The sequence below is a fragment of the Trichomycterus rosablanca genome, chromosome 16 (genome assembly GCF_030014385.1).
Source record: "Trichomycterus rosablanca isolate fTriRos1 chromosome 16, fTriRos1.hap1, whole genome shotgun sequence".
NCBI lineage: Eukaryota > Metazoa > Chordata > Actinopteri > Siluriformes > Trichomycteridae > Trichomycterus > Trichomycterus rosablanca.
Genome location: NC_086003.1, coordinates 19,621,390 through 19,632,552, shown reverse-complemented (window position 1 = coordinate 19,632,552; position 11,163 = coordinate 19,621,390). Strand labels below are relative to the sequence as shown.

At 38.4% G+C, this 11,163-nt stretch overlaps 1 long non-coding RNA gene across 1 annotated transcript; it reads left to right on the top strand.

The window, feature by feature from the left end:
* The first annotated feature begins 2,412 nt into the window (after positions 1-2,412).
* LOC134330493 (uncharacterized) lies at positions 2,413-6,370 on the top strand. The gene is made up of 3 exons (XR_010015008.1): positions 2,413-2,538; positions 5,936-6,036; positions 6,150-6,370. It is a non-coding gene; the product is annotated as an uncharacterized LOC134330493 (long non-coding RNA).
* The last annotated feature ends 4,793 nt before the right edge of the window (positions 6,371-11,163 follow it).

The window sequence follows — 11,163 nt, the reverse complement described above, 5'->3', positions numbered from 1 at the left end:
ACCTGACAGAGGGGACCATCTCCACAGCTGCACCATCGATGTAGATGTAGATCTGCACCATCGATGTAGATCACTCCGTGAGTGATGAGTCCGGCCACCACTGTGTCGTCTGCGAACTTAACCACGAGGTTGATCTTAAATTGAGCTTTGCAGTCGTGGGTCATCAGAGTGAACAACAGTGGGCTAAGCACACATCCCTGGGGGGAGCCGGTGTTCAGGATAATAGTGGAGGATGTGTTGTTGTTGATCCTGACACTTTGTGGCCTGCAGGTCAGGAAATCCAGGACCCAGTTGCACAGGGATGAGGAAGTTCCCAGTGATTTCAGCTTGGACACCAGTTTCTGCGGGATGATGGTATTAAATGCAGAACTGAAATCCAGAAACAGCAGTCTCACGTAGGAGTCCTTATTCTCCAGGTGGCTGAGGGCCTGATGAGTTATAGCAGCGATGGCATCAGCTGTGGACCGGTTACGTCTGTATGCGTACTGGTGTAAATCCCCCGCTACATCAATAGACTGTTTCAGATGCCTCGACACCAACCTCTCGAAGCACTTCATGATGACAGGAGTAAGTGCAACAGGGCGATAATCGTTAAGGCACGATGCTGAAGAGGACTTAGGTACGGGGATGATTGTGGATGTTTTGAGGCATGATGGAACTCTAGCCTGGGACAGTGAGATATTAAATATGTCCGTCAGGACCTCAGACAGCTGGTGTGCACAGTCTCTCAGAACTCTACCTGGGATCCCATCAGGGCCAGGGGCCTTCCGGGGGTTGACCTTCTGCAATGTTCTTCTCACCTCTGCTGTTGTTATGCTAATAGATAGGGGTTCGTCCGGGGAGGGGGTGATCCGGGAGGGGGAGGTGGTGTTGGAGACTTCAAAGCGAGCATAAAAGGTGTTTAAGGTGTCAGGGAGATCTGGGTCCTCAGGGCATTGTGCATCGTTCTTCTTGTAGTCAGTGATACATCTAATGCCCTGAATGCCCTATCTCGGGAGAAATTACACCATGATGGTAACGTTGTGAGAAAGCAAAGCACCCAGAAACAAGAAATCTGACAAAAATGTATGTATTACAATATTAATATGATGAATATAAATATAAATACAGAGTGCTTATAGAAACACAAATCACTGCAATTAGCTTAGCAGCTAACACTAGCGACTAAGCTAACAAGTACCTGTGTTGTTTACCTTGGGTATTAACTCACAGCAGGGCCGGAGTGGGCCCCTTTTTCAGCCCGGGAGTTTCATTCCCAAACCCGGCCCACTTTTTCCATGCAGTTGGAATTTGAATAAATGAAACAGCAGCTAGCTCTTACAATGCCTTTTTATTGGGTATAAGTTCAGGTATATGTTGGTAAGTTAACAGAAAACACTTCACTTAAACATGTTTAATTTAAATCAGATAAAGATTTAAAAGGTAAAAATTTTTATAAAGATGAAAACGTATTTACATTTGTACAGGAGCAATAAGTTGAAATAAAAATAATTTGAAATTAATATTGCATGTCTTCCCCACAGAGAGGAGCTCTATTGTTAGGTTTACACTAAACTCTTAAGTAGCTTCACTACACACATATTTAGCCCCCTAAGCAGTGCACTGGTTTCTGTAACTTTATTAATAACGGTGTCATTGTCTATAGACATGAGAATTTCCTTCTCTGTGTACATTAACATGAAGGCCTCCAAGAGTTCCTGTTTACCTATTTCATTTGGGCTGATTTTAATGTATTTTCAGCATTCTGAATATCTGGGTACTGGGTATCATTTAGAATCTATCCATCACATCTGTTCTGTGTGCAACTTGTTACATAAAATAGTTTTTTTAGTTCATTTTTATCCTCTCTACCTGTCTCTGTAGTCCTGGCCTCTCCATGCCTACTCGGTTCACCAGCAGGATCAGACTGGCTTATCTGCTGCTCTGAGGCTAAAAAAAAAAATTCATTAAGGGTTAGCTTATTTTGCTGAATAACATAACATGCTTGAAGGTTTTTTTTTTTTTTTGACAATTTAGCCTTAATTATGATGGTGTAAAATTGATAGTGATTTAGGCTATTTGTCTCCATTTGTTAAAATAAATTAGGCTATCGTGCTGACATCTTTCTGAATGTCTGAACAATTTAACATATATCATGTATATTCTCTACGTTATATTTTACATTACAAATAACTGTTAGTTTAAATAACTCTGTTAGACTATCCTCTACCTGTCCCTTCAGTAGTCATGGATCATCAGTACAGTAGCGTCGGAACAAAAACATTCCATTAATGAGTTAGGCTATTTAATATATTACACTTCAAATTATGTTTATTATTTTCAGCTTGAAACTGGATATTTGTGATTAATGCTGTGTATTGGGTTCTAAAAAGCCACCGACTGTTGGTTTGCGCTATTCTGTTGTAAGTTTACTTTAACAGGTGTTACGGAGAATTCAGTTCCCCCTGTTTCCCCTTTAACGCGCATGTGCAAAAATCATGACGTTTTTTTCAGTCGCTTCGTTGAGCGTCGGTTTATTTGGAATATGTGTTTATAGCGGTATGTTCTTTTCACATTTCATGTTGTATGTTAGGTAGTTTGTGATTAAATACATACTTTAAAGTACTGAGTGAACTACTGTCAGAGGTTTTATTGCTCCACCGCAAGTCAGAGGTTTTCACACTGCTGTCTTCAGCCTTGCTGTCAATCAACTAGAATTAACGTGTCAGATTTATTTGTAAATAAATCCTAATACAGGACATGCTCTTATTCACACACTAGTTTAAGGTTATTCATCTCAGCTGCACTACCATTTACTTTCAAGAATAGTTTCATTTATGGTGATCTCTCTCGTTCATTTAAACTTCACAAACTGCATCCATGTGATTTTAAAATTAACAAACAGTATGTAGAACAAGTTTAACCTATAGATCAGTCCATTATACTAACAACACAGGGGGGGAACACATTTACCTGGAGACCTGGGGAATATGGTTCCCCACATGTATATTACTGTGTGTGTAATTATAAAACACTACAGTGATGCTGGTGATGTATTTAACTGTTGTTATTATGTAGAACAAGTTTAACCTATAGATCAGTCCATTATACTAACAACACAGGGGGGAACACATTTACCTGGAGACCTGGGGAATATGGTTCCCCACATGTATATTACTGTGTGTGTAATTATAAAACACTACAGTGATGCTGGTGATGTTAACTGTTGTTATTATGTAGAACAAGTTTAACCTATAGATCAGTCCATTATACTAACAACACAGGGGGGAACAGATTTACCTGGAGACCTGGGGAATATGGTTCCCCACATGTATATCACTGTGTGTGTAATTATAAAACACTACAGTGATGCTGGTGATGTATTTAACTGTTGTTATTATGTAGAACAAGTTTAACCTATAGATCAGTCCATTATACTAAAAACACAGGGGGGGAACCCATTTACCTGAAGACCTGGGGAATATGGTTCCCCACATGTATATCACTGTGTGTGTAATTATAAAACACTACAGTGATGCTGGTGATGTATTTAACTGTTGTTATTATGTAGAACAAGTTTAACCTATAGATCAGTCCATTATACTAAAAACACAGGGGGGAACACATTTACCTGAAGACCTGGAGAATATGGTTCCCCACATGTATATCACTGTGATGATTCTTTTTTTTTTTAATGCAAACTACAGGCACACACACATTTTAAGAACAAAATATCTGTATTAGAAATTAGTGTTAAACTAAATTATGCATATATTACAATTATGCAAATATATAATAAAGAAATCCACCTCAATGCAAATTAAAACTTAAATACAGTGTATCACAAAAGTGAGTACACCCCTCACATTTCTGCAGATATTTAAGTATATCTTTTCATGGGACAACACTGACAAAATGACACTTTGACACAATGAAAAGTAGTCTGTGTGCAGCTTATATAACAGTGTAAATTTATTCTTCCCTCAAAATAACTCAATATACAGCCATTAATGTCTAAACCACCGGCAACAAAAGTGAGTACACCCCTAAGAGACTACACCCCTAAATGTCCAAATTGAGCACTGCTTGTCATTTTCCCTCCAAAATGTCATGTGATTTGTTAGTGTTACTAGGTCTCAGGTGTGCATAGGGAGCAGGTGTGTTCAATTTAGTAGTACAGCTCTCACACTCTCTCATACTGGTCACTGAAAGTTCCAACATGGCACCTCATGGCAAAGAACTCTCTGAGGATCTTAAAAGACGAATTGTTGCGCTACATGAAGATGGCCAAGGCTACAAGAAGATTGCCAACACCCTGAAACTGAGCTGCAGCACAGTGGCCAAGATCATCCAGCGTTTTAAAAGAGCAGGGTCCACTCAGAACAGACCTCGCGTTGGTCGTCCAAAGAAGCTGAGTGCACGTGCTCAGCGTCACATCCAACTGCTGTCTTTGAAAGATAGGCGCAGGAGTGCTGTCAGCATTGCTGCAGAGATTGAAAAGGTGGGGGGTCAGCCTGTCAGTGCTCAGACCATACGCCGCACACTACATAAAATTGGTCTGCATGGCTGTCACCCCAGAAGGAAGCCTCTTCTGAAGTCTCTACACAAGAAAGCCCGCAAACAGTTTGCTGAAGACATGTCAACAAAGGACATGGATTACTGGAACCATGTCCTATGGTCTGATGAGACCAAGATTAATTTGTTTGGTTCAGATGGTCTCAAGCATGTGTGGCGGCAATCAGGTGAGGAGTACAAAGATAAGTGTGTCATGCCTACAGTCAAGCATGGTGGTGGGAATGCCATGGTCTGGGGCTGCATGAGTGCAGCAGGTGTTGGGGAGTTACATTTCATTGAGGGACACATGAACTCCAATATGTACTGTGAAATACTGAGCAGAGCATGATCCCCTCCCTCCGGAAACTGGGTCGCAGGGCAGTGTTCCAGCATGATAATGACCCCAAACACACCTCTAAGACGACCACTGCTTTATTGAAGAGGCTGAGGGTAAAGGTGATGGACTGGCCAAGCATGTCTCCAGACCTAAACCCAATCGAACATCTTTGGGGCATCCTCAAGCGGAAGGTGGAGGAGTGCAAAGTCTCGAATATCCGCCAGCTCCGTGATGTCGTCATGGAGGAGTGGAAAAGCATTCCAGTGGCAACCTGTGAAGCTCTGGTAAACTCCATGCCCAGGAGAGTTAAGGCAGTTCTGGGAAATAATGGTGGCCACACAAAATATTGACACTTCAGGAACTTTCATTAAGGGGTGTACTCACTTTTGTTGCCGGTGGTTTAGACATTAATGGCTGTATATTGAGTTATTTTGAGGGAAGAATAAATTTACACTGTTATATAAGCTGCACACAGACTACTTTTCATTGTGTCAAAGTGTCATTTTGTCAGTGTTGTCCCATGAAAAGATATACTTAAATATCTGCAGAAATGTGAGGGGTGTACTCACTTTTGTGATACACTGTACATATTTATAGCTTAATAGAAATATATATATTTTTAAACGAAATAAAATAAAATCTGGGATGGTGCCCTGGGATTGACTAGCATCACATCCATAGTGCACTCCTGCCGTACGTCCAGTTTCCCCAGGAACAGTTCTGGATCCTCCACGGCCATGACCAGGATAAAGCAGTTACTAAACAGAAATGAATGATTAATTTACTATCTACTTTATAAATAAACTAAAAGAGCAACATAAAATAAAATACAGCAACAAGCAAACTTTTTAGAAATAACATCCCAGTTAACCTTGGTCTAATCTTCAGTACATGCCGGACAATGAAGGTCTTCCTCTACTGGTGGGTTGCCAACACATGACTGGTGGTACCAAAGAAATAGTAATAATGCCTTAATTTTATTGGCTTTTTCATTGCACCATGCTATTATATATGTATGTCCTTGACTTTCCCTCTGGGATTAATAAAGTGATCTATCTATTATAGCCTGTGATGGATGTGACAGATGGTACCACCAGTCATGTGTTGGCAACCCACCAGTAGAGGAAGACCTTCATTGTCTGGCATGTACTGAAGATTAGACCAAGGTTAACTGGGATGTTATTTCTAAAAAGTTTGCTTGTTGCTGTATTTTATTTTATGTTGCTCTTTTAGTTTATTTATAAAGTAGATAGTAAATTAATCATTCATTTCTGTTTAGTAACTGCTTTATCCTGGTCATGGCCGTGGAGGATCCAGAACTGTTCCTGGGGAAACTGGACGTACGGCAGGAGTGCACTATGGATGTGATGCTAGTCAATCCCAGGGCACCATCCCAGATTTTATTTTATTTCGTTTAAAAATATATATATTTCTATTAAGCTATAAATATGTATTTAAGTTTTAATTTGCATTGAGGTGGATTTCTTTATTATATATTTGCATAATTGTAATATATGCATAATTTAGTTTAACACTAATTTCTAATACAGATATTTTGTTCTTAAAATGTGTGTGTGCCTGTAGTTTGCATTAAAAAAAAAAAGAATCATCACAGTGATATACATGTGGGGAACCATATTCTCCAGGTCTTCAGGTAAATGTGTTCCCCCCTGTGTTGTTAGTGTAATGGACTGATCTATAGGTTAAACTTGTTCTACATAATAACAACAGTTAAATACATCACCAGCATCACTGTAGTGTTTTATAATTACACACACAGTGATATACATGTGGGGAACCATATTCCCCAGGTCTCCAGGTAAATGTGTTCCCCACTGTGTTGTTAGTGTAATGGATTGATCTATAGGTTAAACTTGTTCTACATAATAACAACAGTTAACATCACCAGCATCACTGTAGTGTTTTATAATTACACACACAGTGATATACATGTGGGGAACCATTTTTTCCAGGTCTCCAGGTAAATGTGTTCCCCCCTGTGTTGTTAGTATAATGGACTGATCTATAGGTTAAACTTGTTCTACATAATAACAACAGTTAACATCACCAGCATCACTGTAGTGTTTTATAATTACACACACAGTAATATACATGTGGGGAACCATATTCCCCAGGTCTCCAGGTAAATGTGTTCCCCCCTGTGTTGTTAGTATAATGGACTGATCTATAGGTTAAACTTGTTCTACATAATAACAACAGTTAACATCACCAGCATCACTGTAGTGTTTTATAATTACACACACAGTGATATACATGTGGGGAACCATATTCCCCAGGTCTCCAGGTAAATGTGTTCCCCCCTGTGTTTTAGTATAATGGATTGATCTATAGGTTAAACTTGTTCTACATAATAACAACAGTTAACATCACCAGCATCACTGTAGTGTTTTATAATTACACACACAGTAATATACATGTGGGGAACCATATTCCCCAGGTCTCCAGGTAAATGTGTTCCCCCCTGTGTTGTTAGTATAATGGACTGATCTATAGGTTAAACTTGTTCTACATACTGTTTGTTAATTTTAAAATCACATGGATGCAGTTTGTGAAGTTTAAATGAACGAGAGAGATCACCATAAATGAAACTATTCTTGAAAGTAAATGGTAGTGCAGCTGAGATGAATAACCTTAAACTAGTGTGTGAATAAGAGCATGTCCTGTATTAGGATTTATTTACAAATAAATCTGACACGTTAATTCTAGTTGATTGACAGCAAGGCTGAAGACAGCAGTGTGAAAACCTCTGACTTGCGGTGGAGCAATAAAACCTCTGACAGTAGTTCACTCAGTACTTTAAAGTATGTATTTAATCACAAACTACCTAACATACAACATGAAATGTGAAAAGAACATACCGCTATAAACACATATTCCAAATAAACCGACGCTCAACGAAGCGACTGAAAAAAACGTCATGATTTTTGCACATGCGCGTTAAAGGGGAAACAGGGGGAACTGAATTCTCCGTAACACCGGTGTTACGGAGAATTCAGTTCCCCCTGTTTCCCCTTTAACGCGCATGTGCAAAAATCATGACGTTTTTTTCATTTAAACTTCACAAACTGCATCCATGTGATTTTAAAATTAACAAACAGTATGTAGAACAAGTTTAACCTATAGATCAGTCCATTATACTAACAACACAGGGGGGAACACATTTACCTGGAGACCTGGGGAATATGGTTCCCCACATGTATATTACTGTGTGTGTAATTATAAAACACTACAGTGATGCTGGTGATGTTAACTGTTGTTATTATGTAGAACAAGTTTAACCTATAGATCAATCCATTATACTAAAACACAGGGGGGAACACATTTACCTGGAGACCTGGGGAATATGGTTCCCCACATGTATATCACTGTGTGTGTAATTATAAAACACTACAGTGATGCTGGTGATGTTAACTGTTGTTATTATGTAGAACAAGTTTAACCTATAGATCAGTCCATTATACTAACAACACAGGGGGGAACACATTTACCTGGAGACCTGGGGAATATGGTTCCCCACATGTATATTACTGTGTGTGTAATTATAAAACACTACAGTGATGCTGGTGATGTTAACTGTTGTTATTATGTAGAACAAGTTTAACCTATAGATCAGTCCATTATACTAACAACACAGGGGGGAACACATTTACCTGGAGACCTGGAAAAAATGGTTCCCCACATGTATATCACTGTGTGTGTAATTATAAAACACTACAGTGATGCTGGTGATGTTAACTGTTGTTATTATGTAGAACAAGTTTAACCTATAGATCAATCCATTACACTAACAACACAGTGGGGAACACATTTACCTGGAGACCTGGGGAATATGGTTCCCCACATGTATATCACTGTGTGTGTAATTATAAAACACTACAGTGATGCTGGTGATGTATTTAACTGTTGTTATTATGTAGAACAAGTTTAACCTATAGATCAGTCCATTACACTAACAACACAGGGGGGAACACATTTACCTGAAGACCTGGAGAATATGGTTCCCCACATGTATATCACTGTGATGATTCTTTTTTTTTTTAATGCAAACTACAGGCACACACACATTTTAAGAACAAAATATCTGTATTAGAAATTAGTGTTAAACTAAATTATGCATATATTACAATTATGCAAATATATAATAAAGAAATCCACCTCAATGCAAATTAAAACTTAAATACATATTTATAGCTTAATAGAAATATATATATTTTTAAACGAAATAAAATAAAATCTGGGATGGTGCCCTGGGATTGACTAGCATCACATCCATAGTGCACTCCTGCCGTACGTCCAGTTTCCCCAGGAACAGTTCTGGATCCTCCACGGCCATGACCAGGATAAAGCAGTTACTAAACAGAAATGAATGATTAATTTACTATCTACTTTATAAATAAACTAAAAGAGCAACATAAAATAAAATACAGCAACAAGCAAACTTTTTAGAAATAACATCCCAGTTAACCTTGGTCTAATCTTCAGTACATGCCGGACAATGAAGATCTTCCTCTACTGGTGGGTTGCCAACACATGACTGGTGGTACCATCTGTCACATCCATCACAGGCTATAATAGATAGATCACTTTATTAATCCCAGAGGGAAAGTCAAGGACATATATAATAGCATGGTGCAATGAAAAAGCCAATAAAATTAAGGCATTATTTTTATTTCTTTGGTACCACCAGTCATGTGTTGGCAACCCACCAGTAGAGGAAGACCTTCATTGTCCGGCATGTACTGAAGATTAGACCAAGGTTAACTGGGACGTTATTTCTAAAAAGTTTGCTTGTTGCTGTATTTTATTTTATGTTGCTCTTTTAGTTTATTTAAAAAGTAGATAGTAAATTAATCATTCATTTCTGTTTAGTAACTGCTTTATCCTGTTCATGGCCGTGGAGGATCCAGAACTGTTCCTGGGGAAACTGGACGTATGGCAGGAGTGCACTATGGATGTGATGCTAGTCAATCCCAGGGCACCATCCCCAAATAAATTTGCACATGTCAGATTTTATTTTATTTAGTTTAAAATATATATATTTTTATTAAGCTATAAATATGTTAGTTTTTCAAGTATTTAAGTTTTAATTTGCATTGAGGTGGATTTCTTTATTATATATTTGCATAATTGTAATATATGCATAATTTAGTTTAACACTAATTTCTAATACAAATATTTTGTTCTTAAAATGTGTGTGTGCCTGTAGTTTGCAATAAAAAAAAAAGAATCATCACACAGTAATATACATGTGGGGAACCATATGGTCTCCAGGTAAATCTGTTCCCCCCTGTGTTGTTAGTGTAATGGACTGGTCTATAGGTTAAACTTGTTCTACATAATAACAACAGGTAAATACATCACCAGCATCACTGTAGTGTTTTATAATTACACACACAGTAATATACATGTGGGGAACCATATTCCCCAGGTCTCCAGGTAAATGTGTTCCCCCCTGTGTTGTTAGTGTAATGGACTGGTCTATAGGTTAAACTTGTTCTACATAATGACAACAGGTAAATACATCACCAGCATCACTGTAGTGTTTTATAATTACACACACAGTAATATACATGTGGGGAACCATATTCCCCAGGTCTCCAGGTAAATGTGTTCCCCCCTGTGTTTTAGTGTAATGGACTGGTCTATAGGTTAAACTTGTTCTACATAATGACAACAGGTAAATACATCACCAGCATCACTGTAGTGTTTTATAATTACACACACAGTGATATACATGTGGGGAACCATATTCCCCAGGTCTCCAGGTAAATGTGTTCCCCCCCTGTGTTTTAGTATAATGGACTGATCTATAGGTTAAACTTGTTCTACATAATAACAACAGGTAAATACATCACCAGCATCACTGTAGTGTTTTATAATTACACACACAGTGATATACATGTGGGGAACCATATTCCCCAGGTCTCCAGGTAAATGTGTTCCCCCCCTGTGTTTTAGTATAATGGACTGGTCTATAGGTTAAACTTGTTCTACATAATAACAACAGTTAAATACATCACCAGCATCACTGTAGTGTTTTATAATTACACACACAGTAATATACATGTGGGGAACCATATTCCCCAGGTCTCCAGGTAAATGTGTTCCCCCCTGTGTTTTAGTATAATGGACTGGTCTATAGGTTAAACTTGTTCTACATACTGTTTGTTAATTTTAAAATCACATGGTGCAGTTTGTGAAGTTTAAATGAACGAGAGATCACCATGAATGAAACTATTCTTGAAAGTAAATGGTAGTGCAGCTGAGATGAA